Source organism: Macaca nemestrina, chromosome 6 (genome assembly GCF_043159975.1).
Source record: "Macaca nemestrina isolate mMacNem1 chromosome 6, mMacNem.hap1, whole genome shotgun sequence".
Classification (NCBI taxonomy): domain Eukaryota; kingdom Metazoa; phylum Chordata; class Mammalia; order Primates; family Cercopithecidae; genus Macaca; species Macaca nemestrina.
In genome coordinates this window covers 157,001,713-157,023,756 of record NC_092130.1, presented here as the reverse complement: position 1 = coordinate 157,023,756, position 22,044 = coordinate 157,001,713, and the positions used below count along the sequence as shown (strand labels likewise).

Genomic DNA, 22,044 nt, shown 5'->3' with positions numbered 1-22,044 from the left:
TGGATGTATACCTAGTAATGGGATTGCTGGGTTGAATGGCAGATCTGTTGTAAGTTCTTTGAGAATTCTCCAAACTGCATTTCACAATGGCAGAACTAATTTACATTCACACCAGGTATATATAAGTGTTCCCTTTTCTCCCCAACCTTGCCAACGTTTGTGATTTTTTGACTTTTAATAGTGGCCATTTGGACTGCTGTGAGATGTCATCTCAATGTGGCTTTTATTTGCATTTCTCTAATGATTAATGCGATGTTGAGCATTTTTTATATGTTTGTGGCAGTATGTATGCCTTTTTTAAAAGAAGTGTTTATTCATGACCTTTGACCATATTTTAATGTGGTTATTTGTTATTTTCTTGTTGAATATTTTAAGTTTCTTATGACTTCTGGATTTTAGATCTTTGATGAATGCAAAGATTTTTTGTAAATATGTTCTTCCATTCTGTGGTTTGTCTGTTTACTCTGTTGATAGTTTATTTTAATGTACAGAAGCTCTTTAGTTTAATTGGGTCCCACGTGTCAATTTTGTTTTTGTTGCAATTGTTTTTGGGGACATAATCATATATATATATATTTTTTTTGCCAAGGCTGATGTCCAGACTAGTATTTCTTATGTTTTAATCTAGTCTTATGTTTCAGTCTACTATTTTTCTTATTATTATTATTATACTTTAAGTTCTAGGGTACTGGTACCAAAACAGAGATATAGACCAATGGAACAGAACAGAGTCCTCAGAAATAATACCACACATCTACAGCCATCTGATCTTTGACAAACCTGAGAGAAACAAGAAATGGGGAAAGGATTCCCTATTTAATAAATGGTGCTGGGAAAATTGGCTAGCCATAAGTAGAAAGCTGAAACTGGATCCTTTCCTTACTCCTTATACGAAAATTAATTCAAGATGGATTAGAGACTTAAATGTTAGACCTAATACCATAAAAATCCTAGAAGAAAACCTAGGTAGTACCATTCAGGACATAGGCATGGGCAAAGACTTCATGTCTAAAACACCAAAAGCAACGGCAGCAAAAGCCAAAATTGACAAATGGGATCTAATTGAACTAAAGAGCTTCTGCACAGCAAAAGAAACTACCATCAGAGTGAACAGGCAACCTACAGAACGGGAGAAAATTTTTGCAATCTACTCATCTGACAAAGGGCTAATATCCAGAACCTACAAAGAACTCAAACAAATTTACAAGAAAAAAACAAACAACCCCATCAAAAAGTGGGCAAAGGATATGAACAGACATTTCTCAAAAGAAGACATTCATACAGCCAACAGTCTACTATTTTATAGTTTTGGGATGAACACTTACGTTTTTAATCCATCTTAATTCTTCTATATGCTGAAAGTTAGTGGTCCAGTTTGCTTCTTTGTATTCATAGTAATTTATCCCAGCACTATTTATTGAATACACAAGTTCTTAGAGACCTACAAAGAGACCTAGACTCCTACAAAACAATAGTGGGAGATTTTAATACCTCAGTGTCAATATAAGAAAATCAACAAGACAGAAATTAACAAGTATATTCAGGGCTGGTAGGTTCTTTACTACTGATTCAATTTTGGAACTCGCTGTTGGCCTGTTCAACATTTTAATTTCTGCCTGATTCAGTCTTTGGAGTTTCTAAGACTTATCCCTGATTCAGTCTTTGGAGTTTCTAAGACATTTTTATTTCTCCCTGATTCAGTCTTTGGAGTTTTCTCTAGACTTTCTAGTTTGTATGCATAGAGGTATTCATAATAGTCTCTGAGGATCTTTGTGTTTCTTTAGTACTGGCTGTTATATCACTTTTGTTGCTTCTGATTGTGCTTATTGGGATCTTCTCTATTTTCTTTGTTAATCTAGCTAGTGGTTGATTAGTCTTGTTGATCCTCTCAAAGAATCAGCTTTTGGCTTCATTTACCCATTGTATGGATTTTTATATCTTAATTTCATTCAATTCTGCTCTAATTTTAGTTCTTTCTTTTCTTCTACTATCTCTGGGGTTAGTTTTTACTTCTTTGTCTAGTTCCTCTAGGTGCCATGTCAGATTGTTAATTTGAGATCTATCTAATTTCTTGATGTAGGCATTTAGGATTATAAACTTTCCTCTTTTGCTGCATCCCAGAGATTTTGGTATGTTGTGTCTCTGTTTTCACTTATTTCAAATAAATTTTTAACTCCTGCATTAATTTTGTTGTTTACTCAGAAGTCATGCTGGAGAAAGTTGTTTAATTTTCATATAATTGTGTATTTTTGAAAAGTCTTGTTCGTGTTGATTTGTATTTTTATTCCACTGTTGTCTGAAAGTATGCTTGGTGTGATTTTGACTTTTCTGAATTCAATGAGATTTGCTTTATATGCAAGCATGTCGTCATTCTTAGAGCTTGTTCCATGTGCAGAAGAGGAGAAGGTATGTTCTGTGGTTGGGGGATGAAGTCTTTTGTTGTTTATTAGGTCTTGTTTATTAGATGTTTATTAGATCTAATTGATCATGTATCAAATTTCAGTCTTTGTTAAAAATTTGATGATCTAACACCGTCACTGGAGTATGAAGTCTTCCAATATTATTGTGTGGCTACATAAGTCTATAAGAACTTGTTTTATGAATCTCAGTGTTCCAATGTTGGGTACATATATATTTATGATAGTTGAAGTCATCTTGTTGCATTTAACCTTTTATCATTGAGCTGTACCCTTCTTTGTGTTTCTTGACTGTTGTTGGTTGAAAGTATTGGCCAGGTGCAATGATTCATGCATGTAATGCCAGCACATTGGGAGGCCAAGGCAGGTGAATCATTTGAGGTTAGTAGTTCGAGACCAGCATGGCCAACATGGTGAAACCACATCTTTGCTAAAATACAAAACTTAGATGGTCACAGCAGCACCTGCCTGTAATCCCAGCTACCCAGGAGGCTGTGGCATGAGAATCGCTTGAACCCAGGAGGTTAAGGTTGCTGTAAGCCAAGATTGCACCACTGCACTTTACCCTGCAAAACAGAGTGAGACTCCATCTCAAAAAAAAAAAAAAGGATGTTTTAAGTTTATCTAATATAAGAATAATGTCCTCTGCTCTCTTTTGTTTTCCATTCAGATGTCAGGTCTTTTCTCCAATCCTTTACTTTGAGGATAAGGGTGTCATTACATTTGAGATGAGTCCCTTAAATATGGAAGAGGGATGAGACTTGGTTTTCTGTTGTTGTTGTTGTGGTTTTTAAATCTATCTTGCTGCTCTGCAACTTTTCATTTTGGAAGTAAAATCATTTACATTTAAAGTTAAGACTCGTATGTGAGATTTTGATTCTATCGTGAAGTTGTTAGCTGGTTATTTTGTATTTTCTATTGTGTAGTTGTGTTATAGGGTTTGTGGGTAATGTTCTTAAATGCAATTTTGTGGTAGCAGGTATTGTTCTTTCAGGTTCAGAACTCCCTTAAGGATCTCATGCAATTAATATTGAATTTCATACATGTAAACCATTCTAACTATGTCATGCTCAAAGTACAACATAGTCGTCCTTCTCTGTATTTGCACTCCCCATACTGCTTATGCCTTATGTCCCATAAAACTTCCTAAACAGAACTAAGTGGGGAGCAATAAAACCTATTACATAGGCCATTGCAATCACACATTCCAGGGAATGTTGATCATGTAGGGGATTCCAATAACTATTAATTTATTAAACAAAAATGAACCCCAATACATTTCAGTATGATAAAAATCTTCTCCTTTGTTCATAAAAAATAAGATAAATGTCTATTATCTGGGTTTTATGAACTTTATATTCTTAGGGAGGAGAAGAAACTAGTTTATAAAGAGCTCTAGACTCTTAAGTTTCTAAAATGTTTAACACTGGTACATTAAAAGCTTTCTCTATACACTATAGCATTAAAGCAAACAAATACACACACACACATACACACACAAACATAATCCTGGGGTAAGGGTAATTTGTTTTGTTGTTGTTTGTGTGTGGGTATGTGATAGGTTGAATTATTGACTGTGATTCTTCTCATCTTTCTGCATCTATGCCCTTGTTATGACCTCATTGTGGGTATTCATTGACTTTGAACCTGGCCACATGACTTGCCAAAGACAAGGGTATATAAGAGCTGTTGAGTTTAATGTGAGCCAATTCCAAGTCGAGCCCTGAAAAAGCCTCATATGTTTTCATTAATTTGCTTCCACTTTGATATCACCAGGAAAAGATCATAGACCTAAGAGGAGGGAGAAAACGTTTGGACAGCAGAGCTACCAGAATTGATTTGACCTAGACAGGAAATCTCCAGGGATTAAGCCGATGCTTTTGTAGTAATAAGTGAGTATTGTTACAAGTTACAGAGTATGGGGTTGTTTATGCAATAATAATTAATTTATGCAATTTTATTATGCTTCATTAAAAGTACAGGAAAATCTGAAGTATTCCTTAAGAATTCATTGTTAGCCCCGAGGTTGATCACTTACCTCATTAATAATATAGTTTACATGTATTTTCATATTAATTTTTTAAAAGCTGATATGCAAACCCGTGTTGTGAAATATATATATATATATATATATATATATATATATATATATATAAACTGTTAAATTCTGTTAAATAAATGAGCTAAGTGAAAAAGAAAATCAACAAACAGTAGTTTCATGTCATGAAGAACAGAGGGTAAATAGGCTAAAATTATTTAAAGTGATGTGGTACACTATGTGTCCTTTTAAAAAATTATAGATACGATTTTAATTTTACTTTGGAAATAGACACGTACTTATCAATCCTTTCTGGAAAAGTAATGCTATTGGCAACCAATTAGGGAGTGAGAGACTAAACTATGTGAATTATAACATGTTACTGAAGTACCATTCTTTACATTTTCCTTAGAAACAGAACACTCTCTATTAAATATAATTAATTGATATTAAATTATATATCAACTCAGATTTTCAATAAAAAAAAATGTTGTAATTAAGCTTTTCAGAATCTCACAATTCTTTCATGTGGGGGCAAAAGTGTTAAATAATTTGGCCAAAAAGTTCTAGACTTCCATTCTTTGTGATCCATTAGAGTGGGCAGCATGAAACATGCAGAAAAATGTATCTGTATTTACTTTTTTTCAAGTGCAACATCATATTTTGTCTTTTAGTATTAAATTTTTGATTCTGTAACAGCTAGTACTTTTGTGTATTATAAACAGGAAATGTTTGATAATTATCAAAACGTCTGTTTTCTGTATACACTATTTCTAAAATGGGTATGTTTGTAACCTCTTCAGGAGTATAATTGAACCCATGTTTGGCTTGCATATCTCATATGAATTCTACCTCTACCGTGTCAAGAATTATTTTGTTCTTTGTTATTGTCAGTTTTAAAATTAGTTCGATGTTTATGGGAGAAAATAAGTAATGCTTTATAATTTGTATAAAGCAAATGAGTGTTCCACCAGTTATGGCATGTAGGCTGGCCTGGTGGGGGGGTATCCCCTTGGACAAGGCAGCTCTGTTCAGCTGAGAGCAAATCCCAGAGAGGGACTTGAGAGGAATTTAGGTTGAAATTTTATCCATCAACATTCCAAGAAGCTAGAAAAATGAGGTTATCAGTCTTTTGGAGGTGTATAGAAATAATACCATGACATCTGCTGGAATATTAATTTTTATTTAATTTGGTTTCATTTATTGATTTATTTTAGGGATCAGAATACCAAATAATGCCTTTCAGATTGCCTTGTTTATGATTTGGAAGCAATGTGCTTAAAGGTGATTCAACATGTCAAATAAAGACAGTCAGAATATATCCTGATTGGTCAAAGATGATTTAAAAGCACTAACTCTTACACCTATGGTTAATGTGCATAGACTTTACCTACTTAGTGACATGTTTCATGTTCTGTATTTCATCAATTTTAAGTTATCATTTTTTTCACATTGCATTAGTTTTCAAATTCAGAAAAATTAAAAGATTTCTGCTGACCAGACTATAGTCATTCTTGTATTTGCCTGAGCAGATGTGAAATAGCATATAACTATTCTTATTTTTTTCACTTTCATTGCAATATGTGCATCAATAATTCTTATTCATTTTAAATAAATTTCTGTTTAATTTTCATTTCACTGTATTACCACTAGCGTGAACACTTGGATAAAGGGAGTCAAGATTGAGATGAAATGTTTGGGGCAGTACTAGAGCACTCTGTTAAGAAATGATGGATCACAGACAACTTTGATAGTACAGAAGGCAATGTTATATGAGAAAAATATGGTAAAAAGAATTCTTATAATTCCACTGTAAGTGCTTTTGCTTTCTTAAGAGTAGATGAAATAAGAGTATGTCTAATCGTGAAGGTGCTTTATATATGAGGAAATGCAATTTTAAAAAATTGTACTCATGTGTCTTTTAAGAAGTATCAAAGTTATAAAATGACTCTGAATCCAAATCTGTACTACAAGGAAGGAGAAGCAAGCAGGAATCAGAAAAATAAGCAAAATAAGGATCTCAAGCCTATGCGTGGTAGCTCACACCTATAATCACAGCAGTCTGAGAGGCTGAAGTGGGAGGATCACTTGGGCCTAGGAGTTCTAGGCGTGGGCAACCTGACAAAAGCCCATCTCTACAAAATATATGAAAAAATTTGCTGGGTATGTTGATACATAACTATAGTCCCGGTTACTTTGGAGGCTGAGGCAGGAGGATCACCGGAGCTCAGGAGGCTGAGGCTGTTGTGCAGTGATCACACCACTGAACTCTAACCTGAGTGATAGAATGAGACCCTGTCTCAAAAAAATAAAATAAAGAAACTTACTACACATTTAATATAATATAAAATAAAATTTAAGACTATAACTATTAAATATTATAAAAGGGGGTTTTAAGTAAATTGAAATGAGCAAAATAAAATTACAGGAGCATATATATTCAGATTATGTATGCATCAGATAACCTAACACCAAAATATATAATGTGATTATTACAAAAGTATAAGAAAACTCACAGAAATATAATTGTACCAGCAAACAACCTTAATATTATTTATCTATGACAAATAAGTAGAAATATGATAAAAAGTTAATAAACATTACAAAAGTTAGATAATATGCTTATTTATACATACACAATATGTATACATATGGCTCAGAAATGTATAACTTAGTGCATTATAAATTTCACACACTCACATACATACACACACATACACACATTTACACACACACTCACACACACACTAAGGGGTCTTCAAAATTTCATGGAAAATGTGTATTTGGAAATAACAATGTGGCTGGGCACGGTGGCTCACGCCTGTAATCCCAGCACTTTGGGAGGCCAAGGTAGGCAGATCACAAGGTCAGGATATGGAGACCTTCCTGACTAACATGGTGAAACCCCGTTTCTACTAAAAATACAAAAAAGTTAGATGGGTGTGGTGGCACATGCCTGTAGTCACAGCTACTCAGGAGGCTGAGGGAAGAGAATTGCTTGAAGCCAGGAGGCGGAAGTTGCAGTGAGCCCAGATTGCGCCACTGCCCTCCAGCTTGGTGACACAGCAAGACTCCATCTCAAAAACAAACAACAAACAAACAAAAACTATGAATAGATTTCAAAACATTTTTGGGGCCAAAATACATTTATTTGTTATAACATGTCTGAACAGGATCTAGTTTGAGGATAAAACATGAGTTTGAAAATAGCCCCTATACAGTTTCCAACATTTGGCATTCATCTAATTGGTTTCCTCACAATTCAGTTCAGCTTAAACATTTTTTGGCAATAATGCAGATGACATGCATTTGTTTCTGCATCACATTCCAAAACATCAGATTGTGCTTCTCTTTGTATTGCCATGTTTGATCATGTACTTAAGTTGATGACCAGCAGGTGACTTCGTTTACAAATACATTTTTCCATCTGTAATTACTGTGTACTCTGGTAGGTCTAATCTCACTTTTGGATTAAAATTCTTATTGTTAAGAAGTGTCTTTTCAATCTAGGAAAAAAAAACTGGTTATTTAATAGCCTATGTCACTTTTTCTTTTATTATTCTTTAAGTTCTAGGGTACATGTGCACAACGTGTAGGTTTGTTACATATGTGTACATGTGCCATGTTGGTGTGCTACACCCATTAACTAGTCATTTACATTAGGTATATCTCCTAATGCTATCCCTCCCCACCCCAATCTATGACAGGCCCCAGTGTGTGGTGTTCCCGACCCTGTGTCCAAGTGTTCTCATTGTTCAGTTCCCACCTGTGAGTGAGAATGTGCAGTGTTTTGTTTTCTGTCCTTGCGATAGTTTGCTCAGAATGATGCTTTCCAACTTCATCATCCATATCCCTACAAAGGACATGAACTCATCCTTTTTTATGGCTGCATAGTATTCCATGGTGTATTTGTGCTTTTTGGGTTTTGAAAACTATTTGACTTGCCTGCTTCACAATTGGTAAGGCCTGGGGGCATATGGAACTAACTATCCCCTTAATTACGCACTTATCACATGATTTAAATAACTTATCAGGTTTTACATTAAAGTTAAAATTACTAGGAGTTACCACTATAACATGCAATTGAAACTGCTGAAAATAGAGTTACATGCAAGGTGTATAAGAACAGTAAAATGTCATTTCTTTCTTTTCTTTTTTTTTTTTTTTTGGTAAAAGGTTATAAGAAGGCATGAAAATTTAAATTTTTGCCTAGGGTTAAAAAATTGTTTTGAATTCAGTAAGATAAAGCTGAAAGTTCAAACAAGTGGTGGACAGATTATGGAAATTAATCTTGCATGTGAGGTTCTCCGTGGGAACATACTGACTAAATTCAAAAAGATATTATATGATTTCTTTGTAAATTGAATATTGAAACAAAGCATAACAGGGTTTTCTTAAGGCACTAATCTGCTCTTTAGCAAAATTTATAAATGGTTACAAAAGGTTTTTGCTTCCTTAAATGTTCTGAGTCATCATTTTGGCACAATAAATCATTTATGGCAACCTGGAATTCAATTTCTTAATATCAGCCTTTTAAACATATTTAACAGGCTTCCCAGAATCAAACTTCAGTTTCAAAATTGACTTTTCTGACATCTGGCTTTTCAGATGCTTCAGAGGGCCCCTGAGGCATCCAGAAAAGAGAGGTAAACAGGATTATTTGACATATTTAGGTACATGGGATTGCCAAAATCATGTTCAGTCTTCTTTAGGTTATATTTTGATGAATAATGTTAATTAATAAATGTTCCGAAATTGTGTGTGATTTCTAAAATTTTAATGACTCAGTATATGCTATCAATCATAATTAAGGTTGTTATATTATTATAAGCCACAGAGATAACCAAAGTTCTTTGTCAATAGTGTTTCAAGCTGTAACTATCCTGGACATTTTGCTCCAGATTGTTGTCTTGTTTTAATCCTTTTCAAAAGATGGTTCATAATAAACTATAGAACTTTAACAGGTGCTCTCAAATACAGGCTTCTGATAACTTTGGAGATTGTGACATTGGAATAAAGGAAAATGTACAGGACTCATAAATAGCTGAAATGTCCATGAATATCAAGCAAAACAAGAGTTTACTAAATTGACGAAGTTCAGAAACTGAAGCAATCTATTTAACCTTTGCTTGAAATATTGCTGATCGTTGTTTTATTTTTCAGAGTCAAGGAAAGTTATTTTGAACTATTTACAGCCTTTAATAATTGAGTAAGTTATACTCCTATAAATAAAATTTGGAGCATGTTTGTTTCTCTCAGCCTGGTTCCTCTAGAATTTGGAAACTATATATGAGTATTCCTAACTTATGGCAATATAGTTGTTTGCATAAGTGGAATAAAAATCCATTCTTTCTTTTGCAACAGGATCCAATTGGAAAAACTGGTTGTTTCACCAAAGCTTTAGCTGGAATGGCATGCTTCCATTTAAGGAGTCAAGCTTGACTTGCAGAGCCAATGAAAGTCCAGTGGGGAAACTGGCCTCACATTCTTGTTTATTCAGTCCCTGTACAGGGTTCCTGACCCGTGGTCAGTAAAGAATGTCACTTTCACCTGGGTGTAGTGGCTCACGTCTGTAATCTCAGAACTTTGGGAGGCCAAGGCGGGCAGATCACGAGGTCAAGAGATTGAGACCATCCTCGCCAACATGGTGACTCTCCGTCTCTACTAAAAATAGAAAAATTAGCTGGGCACGATGGTGCATGCCTGTAGTCCCAGCTACTCAAGAGGCTAAGAAAGAGGAATCACTTGAACCTGGGAGGTGGAGGTTGCAGTGAGCCAGGATTGCACCACCGCACTCCAGCCTGGCAACAGAATGAGACTCCATCTCAAAAATATATAATAATAATAATAATAATAATAATGTCACTTTCTAACAGAGTCCAGAAACTCCTAGTTTATCTTGGGACCTTAAGCAGAGAGGATCACCCAGTTTGCAGGTATTTGAGAACACAACAGCTGGGCTGGGCTTAGCTTTGAAACGTCTTATCTGAGATTCCATGTGGAACAGATTGTCATCATCAAAGCCATCCAAAAGGTCTATGTGAAAATAGTTATTCTTGCTGCACTTTATGCAAATAATCAGACCAAGGATAAGATTAAGGTCTATTTTGCAAACCACTCAGTCCTATAATTGTTTGTTTCTTAACAAAAATGAGGTCTGGAGAGAGAGAAATTATGTCTCAAAATTTATCATACATTTGTCATTAAATTCTAAACTCACTAGTTGTTTCTAAGTTTTTGACAACATTTTTAGACTAACCCTGCTTGTTCCTGTGAACCAATCAGCTATCTCCACCTGGAGCTCAGAAAGAACAAAAGGGATTGGTAATGTAGAAAACTGAATTAATATTCTCGTTCTGAGCAATTATCCTGAGACTCATTCATTGTCTCTGTAATTCAATCACCTCTCACCAGGTTCCTCCCACGACACCTGGGAATTGTGGGAGTTGCAAGACAAGATGAGATTTTGGTGGGGAAACAACCAAACCATATCAATGTTGAAGATAAAGTGTGCAGTGGCATGTTATCCACATTATTTTGTGATAGAAAAAAATTAGCCTTGTCCGGGCTCTAATTGACAAGAACTGATGATTAACAGCAAAAACAATAGTCAAGACATTTCCATGGGTTTAGCTTACAAAATTCTGACTGAAAAAGCTGAGCAATCTTCCACCCGATGGATGCCAAAGCCATTGTGCCCAGATCTGCTGTAGACAAGAGCAGAAATTTCAATGGAAATGTTAATAGTGGAATCAAGATTCTGAAGCATTTCTTCAAATAATTGTAAGAGGAAATCAAACATGGCTTTACCAGCACAATCCTGAAGACAAAGCACATTTAAAACAATGGCTACCAACAGGTGGAAGTGGTCCAGCCAAAGCACAAGTGGACCAATCAAAAGCAAAGTTCACAGAAAGTTTTTTGAGATCGTCAGGGCATTTTGCTTGTTGACTTTCTGGAGAGTCAAAGGACAATGACATTTGCTTATTATGAGAGTGTATTGAGAAAGTTAATCAAAGCTATAGCGGAAAATCCTCCAGGAAAGTTTTATCAGAGTCCATCTCCAACAGGACAATGTCTCTGCCCATTATTTTCATCAAAGGCAATTTTGTGAGGATTTCAATGGGAAAATATGCCTTACAGTTCGGACTTGGCTCCCATTTTTGTTTCCTGATTTAAAACATATTTTAAAACCACCCATTTTTCTTCAACTAATAATGTAAAAATCCTGCACTGACATTGTTAAATTCCCAGGATCTTCAGTTATTTAGGGATAGACTGAATGGTTGGTATCATCAGTTATAAAAATGTCTTGATCTTCATAGAGCTGACATTAAATATTAGGGTTTATGTTTTCATTTTTATATTTTAATTCCATCTTTCCATAAACTGTTGGAAGTACTCTTTTGAGTTTGTGTGTCTGTGTATAGAAAATCTATATTTTCCAGGATATTGAATGTACACCTAATGCAGGTTAACTTGAAGGAAATAAAGACTGTCTGATTAAGGAGAAGTAAACAAAAGTTGAGTAGATTTTTAATATGTGATAAAATAAATAAAAAATAAATCAAAAATGAAAGAAACAAATGGCATTATGTTTTCAATCTAATAAAAAATTTTCAATACCAAATTTTGCCATATCTTTCCACATATACCTGATAACAGATTTTTCACAAATTTCCTGATGTTTAATAATGTATTATATTGATCCAAATAAGGTTTTTATTTCCCTTTTTCAACTTCCTCTTATTTTTCCCATTACTTTATTTCTTTTTTCTTTTTCCCTTTGTATTTCCCCTCCCTCCCTCCTTTTCATCTTCCTCTTTTCCTTTATTTACTTTCTTTCCTCCTGCCTCCACCCTGTCTCAATTGCTCCCCTCCTTCTTTCATTCCCTTTCAATCTTCCCCAGCAATGTTAAAAGAAAAATCTACTCATGTAATAATTTATTACACTTATCAATTTTATATTAAAGGTTAAAATTATATATAATTAAACACTTAAATGTCAAATCCATGATCCGCAAAGGTAAGTAGGGTTGCTTCTAACAATTAACCGCAATTTTACTTTTTAAAAAATAAGTTTAAATAAGTTTTACATTAAAATATTTTTAACTCCTCTCATAGTTTAATTGTTAAAATTTTTAATTTGTTTTAATTTTTTTGGTTTGGCTTGTTTGCTGATTAGAACAAAAATAATAATGTAATAATCATTTTAGACATATACATATATAAAAACTAATTACTGAAAGAAGACACAAAAAAAGTTGCAGCAAAATAATTTGATTTTTAAATGATACTGGATAACTTATAAAACAATTAAAATCTTAATATGGAATCCGAACAATAGCCAAATTTTCTTTAGTTTGTTTAGATTGTTATTAATTCTGAGTTGCCATTAAACTTTTTCCATATGTAAGTAATTCTGTATTTTCACAAAAGTGTTTAGCATATCTCTCGTCATCATGCATGATTCCCTCCTGCAGTTGTATCCACTGTAATGAATCTGGCTACACCTGTGTGTATGCTAATAGTTCACAGACTCCATAACTACTCTATTACTATGTCACTGAGCTTAATTTCAATTCATTTCTCTTGATATCTCCATCAGTATCTCATAAAAATTCATCAACTCGGGATAACCAAATATGAACTTATCTTCTCCCTTCAAAAGCCTGTTGTCTTTCTTCATGGTTAATTTGGTTGAATCATATCCAATCAATCATAAAAGCAGTAATTTGTATAGTGTCTGTAATTGCATCCTTGATCCCATTTATCTTTCTTTAAAAAAGACCACATTACCATTATTGTCTACAAGGCAAATTGTGAAACATCTTCTCCCTTTACAATAAACTCTATCACAGAGTTTAAGCCCCATCATATGCCATATGGAATAATAAAAAATCTTAGTCTCGATTATAGACAGCACAAGTTAATTAAATGTAATGGCAAAAGTCACAATCACTTTTGCACCAGCCTAATAGCTATATTAATAGTAACACATGTAATCTATATTTAAATAATATCTATTTTTATATTTTATATAAATATAAAACAATTAAAATCTTAATATGCAATCACAAAAATTGCCAAATTTTCTTTAGTTTGTTTAGATTAATGATTATTGATTCTGAGCTGCAATTAAACTCTTTTATATGTAAGTAATTCTGTATTTCCACAAAAGTGTTTTGCATATCTCTCTCCTCATCATTTAGCTACAAGTATAAATTAAATATATATCTATATTTATAGATATTTTTACATATAGATATATATATCAATGTACATCTATATATGTATATATCTATAAATCCAACCAGATATAGATATATAGAGAGACATTGTTAGATTTATATATTTGTCTCTCTCTATATATATATCTGGTTGGATTTACATATATATCTATATATTTATAGATATATTTACATATTTATATATACATGTATATATTTGGATTTTTATATATACACTTGAATATATATATTCATGTACATATGTACACACATATATACAGATGTGTATATTCATGTACATATGTACACACACATATATACAGATGTGTATATGTGTATATATGTGTGTATGTAACATATTTATGTATATATATCACAAAACTATATCAAATGTGTGCATATAGAAAGATACATTTATATATATTCAACCATATGTGTGTAGAGAGATACATTTATATATATTCAACTGTGTGTGTATATATATGTGTGCTTATATCTATATATACATATAAAAAAATCTATAATTGTTCTATGATGGTTCTGTTCAGAATGAACTCAGACTTTATTTGCTCTGAGAAGCCTTCAAACACTTCCACAATAGTGGTAAAATGTATCACTTTTGTAATTCCAAGATAATCTGATGGTGGCTTTATTTGACTCTTACTACATAAGGTTAAAATTATCCATACATTTGACCATAAGCTCTTCTTCACTTTTGCTTTTTTTCTTTTTGATGCTTCGATGAAATAGCCTGATGTTTATGCATAGTGGGTACTGAACATATTTTGTTGAAGTATCATGATTATTGGTTACTGTATTTACATGATCAGATTTAAAATTTGTACTTAAATCCATGTCATTAGGTTAAATTCATGCATAATTAAAATAACTGAAATAAATCAATTTTACAAATTCCATTTTCAATATAACAGATTCATAGCAATTATCACTTTTCTTTAGAAAACTTTTATGAACTTTGCATTTTCCCTCAAATCTCAAGGTCAATTTATAAAATCCTATTTGTATTCCTTTAGGCTTTGTTAAAGTAGAATTTATATTTAAATATTGCTCATGTTTAATGTCTACATTTTTATGAATTTGAACATATATATACACCTGTGTTAGTATTTTTAATTCCAGTACCAGGGTAATAGACTATATACATCGCCTCCAAAAGTTTTCCTGAGAGTTGTCAAAAACAAGCAATGGGAAAAAGATTCCATATTTAATCAATAGTGCCAGAATAACTGGCTAGCCACATGCAGAAGATTGAAGCTTAACCCTTTTCTTATACCATACACAAAAATCAACTCAAGATGCATTAAATATTTAAATATAAATCTGAAAACTATAAAATAAAATAAACTGGAATACAACCTAGGCAATACCATACTGAAGATAGGAATGGGCAAATATTTCATGACAAAAACACCAAAAGTAATCCCAACAAAAGCCAAAATTGGCAAGTGGGATCTAATTAAACTTAAGAGCTTCTGCACAGAGAAAGAAAAAAAAATAGCTAACAAAGTAAGCATACAACCTACGGAATGGGAAAAAGTATGCTCATGGATAGGGAGAATCAATATCATTATAATAGCAATACTGTCTGAAGCAATTTACAGAATCAGTGCTATTCCTGTCAAACTACCAACTACATTCTTCACAGAACTAGAAAGAAACTATTTTATAATTCATATGGAACCAAAATACATCCCCAATACTCAAAACAATTCAAAGCAAAAAGAACAAAGATAGAGGAATCATGTTACCTGACTTCGAATTATACTACAAGGCCATAGTAACCAAAACAGTATGGTACTGGTGCAAAAACAGGCACATAGACCAATGGAACAGAATAGAGAGCCCAGAAATAAGGCTGCACGTCTATGACCATCTTATCTTTGACAAAGCTGACAAAGACAAGCAATGGAAGAAAGATGCCCTATTCAATAAGTGATGCATTTTGATGAGATTTTGAATGTTATAACAACCAAAAATTATAAATGTTCAAAGTGATGGATATAATAGACATAATTATCTTGATTTGAACCTTATACATTGTATATATGCATTAAAACATCATAATGTACTTCATAAATATGTACAATTACTATGTATCAATTATAAATATAATTAATTTTAAAAATCCAGTGATATGGATTGTCAAGATGTCTACAGTTTTATATTGTCCAATATCATGTCTTTTAACAATGTGCCCTTGGGTATTTATGATATTTTATACCATATATGAACATTATCCAAAGCTTGAAATTAGGTACAGTAGTAAATTTGAGAAATTTGTACATCAGTGCCATCTGGCATTTTCTGGCAAATCCAAGCCCTAATTTGATAATGCTGTATAAAATAGTGACATATGGGTAGTGTAGCATTCTATTCAAAATATTAATGCTTAATCCAATTCATTATAATCCTAAAATTATACTAATCCTGGTAAGTCAGATGTTATCAAATGTCTTTTTGTCTAGTGTGTGTGTGTGTATGTGTGTGTGTGTGTGTGTGGTTGTTGTTTTTTGGGTGATCTTTTAAAAGCTAATTCTGTTATATTTTTGCGTGAAAGTAAAACGCTCTTAGAAACACATACACAGTCAAACACACAAACATACACACACAAAGAAAATTAAATAAACGAAAATTATACAAAGGTTTAAATAGAATGAGAAGAAGATTCACCTTTTACCACTTTCAAGCAATCTCTCAGTCCAACTACTCAGAGGTAACTTATGCATCTTTCCATATGCATATATTAGTTAATCATAGTTACACAGTCCTATATACACAATTGCACAAATGTATTTTTTATATGCAAGACTATACTTGAATATTTTTTTAAAATATTGCTCTTCATTATTTAAAGTATATCTTTATCTTTTAGCATCAGAATGTGTATAGATCTATGTTGCGTACTTTATAGTTCGTTATTTTATGGCTGCCTTAAAATACAGAAATTATTTAATTTAACCTATATTACTAGTAAGTAATATTGTTTCTAAGGTTTTGGTTTTTGAGACTATTATAAATTATGTTTCAGTATCTGTGTAAGTGTATGTCCTAGTTTTGTGCTGCTATAACAAAAAACGTGAGTAATGTATAACACACAGAGATATATTGCCTCCAACTTCTGGAGAATGCAAAGTCTAAGACCAAGGTGCCAGCATCTGGCAAGGACCTTCCTGCTGTGCCAGAATGTGGCAGGCACATCTTATGGCAAAAGGGTAAAAAGAGTTAGAGAAAGAGCAAGAGGAGGAAAATCTACTGTGGACATAGCAAACCCACTTTAGCTGTAAAGACATTAGTTCATTAATGAGGGCGCAGCCCTCATGACCCAATTACTTCTTAAGGGTCCCACCTCTCAATACTGTCAAAATGGTAATTAAATTTTCACATGAGTTTTACAGGAAACAAACATTTAAATCATAGGATTAAGGAAGATATTAAACGTTGTAAAAATAATCATGGGAAGAAATTTTATTTAAAATATGTAACTCAAATATCAGTATAAGCTACTAATTTAGCAGAATGGAATGTAATTAAGGTACTTTCTGATAACTAACAGAATATATTAGAAGAAATGGTAATAACTAAGTTGGATTGCTTACGATTTTTGACTATTATGAATAAGGAGGCTATGAAAATAATTTAATTTGTGTGTGTGTGTGTGTGTGGACACTGGCACTTATTTCCTTTAGGTATATACTTATAAATGTAACTGCTGGGTCATAGAACAAGTGTATGTTGGGCATTAACAGGTAGTACCAAAGAGTTGTCCAAAGCCATCATACTAACTTACTTTCCACCAAAAAAAAAAAAAAAAAAAGTATGAGAGTTCTTACTGCTTCACTTTCTATCCAACACTTAACTGTAATTATTATTATTACTGTGTGTGTGTTTTTTCTCCTTGTGGTTTGCCATGTACTACCCCAATAAATGGTGCTCTGGAATAACTTTTCTTATTCTTACTAGTCATTGGAACATCTTCATTTACTCATTTTATTTACATTAGGCTATCTCTTCTTTGTCACGTTAATTTATGGGATTTTAAAAAATTCTAATCAGGAAATCTTTCTCGCATATATGTATTGCAAATAGTTTCTCCAAGTTTCTTGCTTGTATTTTCCTTCTTTACATGTGATTTTGTGTAATAGAAGTGATCAATTTCAGTGATGTATATTCTATCCATCTTTTCTCATATGGTTCTTGCTTTCCGTCATACATTTAAAAACTCCTCGTCTACCTCATTCATGTAGATAATCTTCATTTTACACTGTTTTATTGCTTTACACTCTGTATATTATATATTTATTGCATCTGGGCTTAGTTTTTGTGCACAGTGAGATTGTAAGGTCAAATTTGAGTTCTTCTATGGATATTCACTATCATTACGACCACATATTGAAAGAAACCACCATTTCTCCAGTGAGCTACAATGGCCATTCTGTCTCAAATCAAATGAACATTTTTGTGTGGATCTCCTTTTGGAATGCCCGTGTTGTTTCACTGTTCTCTTGTCTCTCCTTATGCCAGCATTTATTCCTCTATAAACTTAAAATATGGTGATATATGTACTCCTAATTTCTTTTTCTTTTTTTTTTTTAGACGGAGTTTCGCTCTCATTGCCCAAGCTGGAATACAATGGCATGATATCGGCTCACAGCAACATCCACCTCCCGGTTTCAAGTGATTCTCCTGCCTCAGCCTTCTGAGTAGCTGGGATTACAGGTGTGCACCTCACCATGCCCGGGTAATTTTTTGTATTTTTAGTAGAGACAGGGTTTTACCATGGTGGCCAGGCTGGTCCTGAACTCCTGACCTCAGATCCACTCACCTCGGCCTCCCAAAGTGCTGGGATTACAAGCTTAAGCCACCAGGCCTGGCCCTAATTTTTTACTTTTTATCAAGGTTTTCTTGGTTATAACAGGTGCTTGGTTATTATAAAATAGGTTATTATAAAATAGTGGGAAGAAAATTATGAGGTGGGATTTATTTATGCTGCCATTGGATATCCAAGTTGAGACTGTCAATGGTGGATATAATATTTGTGTCTGCAGCACTTGGGAGAGACCTGAGCATGAGATAGTTTTTTGGATACATAGAGGTCAACGATAAGGCCACCTGGGAAAGCTTAAGCAGAAATGAAAAAATTTTAGTAAAATCCCGAGTGACACTAAAAAAATATGAAATAGTGGAGCCAATGTAGAAACCTTAAATTATTGGACAAAGTAATAGGCAAAAATGTCCAAAAAATGGGTAGTAAGACCAAATGATATATATATATGTATATATATGTGTGTATATATATACACACATATGAGTATATATATAAAGAGAGAGAAAGAGAGAGAGAGAAATGCACGAATATATAGATATAGATCTAAACATAGGTGAAGACATTTCTACCTAGATTAAGTATTAACTGTATCCTAAAGATAAGGGTACACTTTACCATAACACCTTCAACCCATCAATTTTTTCCATCCTTTCAGATTCAAAAGTTATCATTCCTTTTATAAATATGTATCTGATTATTTGCAGAATATATATATATATTCTGCATATATATATGCATATATATGCATATATCCACATGCATTGTGGATGTATACATATGTGTATGTTTATATGTGTGTATGTGTGTCATGTACAGTGCTAGCAGTGCCACTTTGTGCTGCTACAGCGCACATTGCTTACCACAGCTGTAGATGATATATTCAATTGAATATGTCTTGTAGACTATAAGCACTCTGACGCATAGAACCTGTAAGTTCCCCCGCAACTGCCCCACATTCTTAGAACCTGTCATATTTCCAGGCTCATAGTAAGTACAGAGTGATGGTTGAATATCATCATTTCTGCTTGAAACATTGTGGATTAACAAACTCTGTTCTCTTCCTTTTCTACTCCCTTCTGTCTTACTTCACTACAACTTGTACTGTATCTGCCTGTCCTTTACGTATTAGAACTTCCCCAGAATTTTGCCTTTTGCCTTCTTGCTTGTTTTTGTGTGTATTCTCCAACTATTCTTCTCTGTTACAATGATTTCCTCACCCATTTGCATGCTCACAGCTTCTGATTATGTTCCTTCAACTTCTACTATTCCTCTTGGGTGAAAATATACATTTCTACCACCTATTAGAAATATTTGGATGGGTGTGGTGACTCATGCCTGTAATCCCAGCACTTTGGGAGGCTAAGTTGGGAGAATTGCTTAATACCAGGAGTTTGAGACCACCCTGGGAAACATAGCAAGACCCCAATCTCTACAAAAACTAAAAAATACAAGTATCCAAGCATGGTGGAGCATACCTGGAATCTTACCTACTTGGGAGACTGAGGCAGGAGCATCCTTTGAGCCCAGAGATTGAGGCTTCAGTGAGCTATGAGCATGTCACTGCTCTCCAACCTAGGTGACAGAGCAAGACCCTATCTTAAAAATAATTAAAATAAAAATAAAGGGAGAAATATTTGCCTTACAGACATCTCTGTAATTTCACAATATATGGTTGAAAAAAGGAGTCAACAAAGGAAGTGACCAGGCGCGGTGGCTCATGCCTGTAATCCCAGCACTTTGGGAGGCCAAGGCAGGTGGATCGTCTGAGGTCATGCATTCAAGACCAGCCTGGCCAACATGGGGAAATCCTGTCCCTACTAAACATACCAAGATTAGCTGGGCATAGTGACAGGTGCCTGTAGTCCCAGCGACACAGGAGACTGAGATAGGAGAATCACTTAAACCCAGGAGGCAGAAGTTGTAGCAAGCAGAGATCACACCACTGCACTCCAGCCTGGGCTACAGAGCAAGACTCCATCTAAAAAAAAAAAAAAAAAAAAAAAAAAAAAAAAAAAAAGATGTAAAAAGAAAAAGAAGCAAAGGTAGTGTTTGTTTGACAGCAATAGAGCTAGATAGACTGGATTGAATCCCAGTTAAGCAACTTTCTGGCTACACACTTTGGAGAAGTCACTTACCCTTTCTGCTCCTAGATTTTCTCAAGTGTAAAGAGGAACAACAATAGAAAGAGGAAAGGTTGAAATAAGAATGACAGAACTCTGCATATTGACACAGAGTAAATATGTCATATATAGTGATTCAATATCAGTAGGATGACAAAGTAATTAAACTTGAATACATATTGCTCAAAGGAGGAAACTGGGAAAAATTATACAGAGTTCATATAATTAGTTTTACTATTTTCATGGAACAGGCTCCTGGAAGCCTAGCAGGAAATTGTTCTGTTTTTCCAAATGCACAAATCACTTAATATGTTGCCTTTATTGGTTTTCATTGCAATGTGGAAGGCCTCATGTTTTTACTTGATTCGATGTAAATAAAAGTTGCATCAGTATAAGTGGATCAAACACTTTCACTATCCACCCACTCATTCTTTTACCCATTCATTTTTAATTTATTTACACATTGAGTAAACCTTCACTGGTTTTCTTTCAATTGTTAACGTCTTTCTTATGAAGTTTTTTAAGAAATAAATATATGATTTAAACAAAAAATGGTTAACCTCTTACAGTATGAATTTAAAAAAATAAATGTGTGATTTAAACAAAAAAGAATGAAGAGTAATTTTATGAGAAATTTCTCATATATTTTGAGTGAATAGTCAGAGTGAAGATGTACAATAAGATCATTTCCCACGATAGTAACAATTACATTTGTGTTTTATTGATTTAAATAGGATTTATTGTGTTCTTGCTATGAACCATATGCTCTGTTAAGGGATCAGTCCGATCGCCAACAGTGATAAACATTGAATATTTTCTAGAGAGCCCATGTCTGAAGCCACAGTATCCATCTGAAGTCATATGGGAAGAGACAAATGCAAAGGATATTGCAGCAGAAAGATAAATATTCATAACATAACATTTGAAAAGATAAATGGATGTTTTGGGAACATAAGGCATTCTTAATTGAGATTCCCATTACATATTAATACATGCATTACAAACTGATACTGTTAGTAGAGTTAATAAATTACTTAGGACGCCTGAGTGTTTAAGTGGTTCTGACACCATCCTTCTTATATCTAGCTTACTTATTCACAAGAATTTTACACTGAGAAGCTGACAATACACAATAATTATGGTATTATTATAGTTTCTTGGTTTAAGTTAGTGAAGAAAACTGAGAGACATATGCACAGAGAATCACATTTTCTCCAATAATTTGACCACTCAGAGAGATAATGAAGAATCAAGATGATCAGGCTGATCTCAGGAACAGAGAATTGCACTCTTCTGAGACCAAGTTGACAATCTTGTTTTTAACATTATTTAATATAAATATCATAGATATTTCTTTTAGACTCCATATGGTCTCTTAAAGAGTTAGTGACAG

General features: G+C 33.5%; 1 long non-coding RNA gene across 7 annotated transcripts in view; it reads left to right on the top strand.

Annotated features, from left to right (window-relative positions):
• LOC105472978 (uncharacterized) overlaps positions 1 to 22,044 on the top strand; it is a 51,298-nt gene that overhangs the window by 19,173 nt on the left and 10,081 nt on the right. For 4 of the 7 annotated variants that reach the window (XR_011624331.1, XR_011624335.1, XR_011624333.1 and 1 more), the window contains 3 exons: positions 4,194 to 4,309; positions 6,109 to 6,267; positions 9,820 to 10,205. This is a non-coding gene — a long non-coding RNA (uncharacterized lncRNA). Of the gene's footprint in view, positions 1 to 4,193; positions 4,310 to 6,108; positions 6,268 to 9,819; positions 10,206 to 18,299; positions 18,445 to 22,044 lie in introns of those variants that run through there. The other 3 variants (XR_011624334.1, XR_011624330.1, XR_011624332.1) reach the window with 2 other exon arrangements.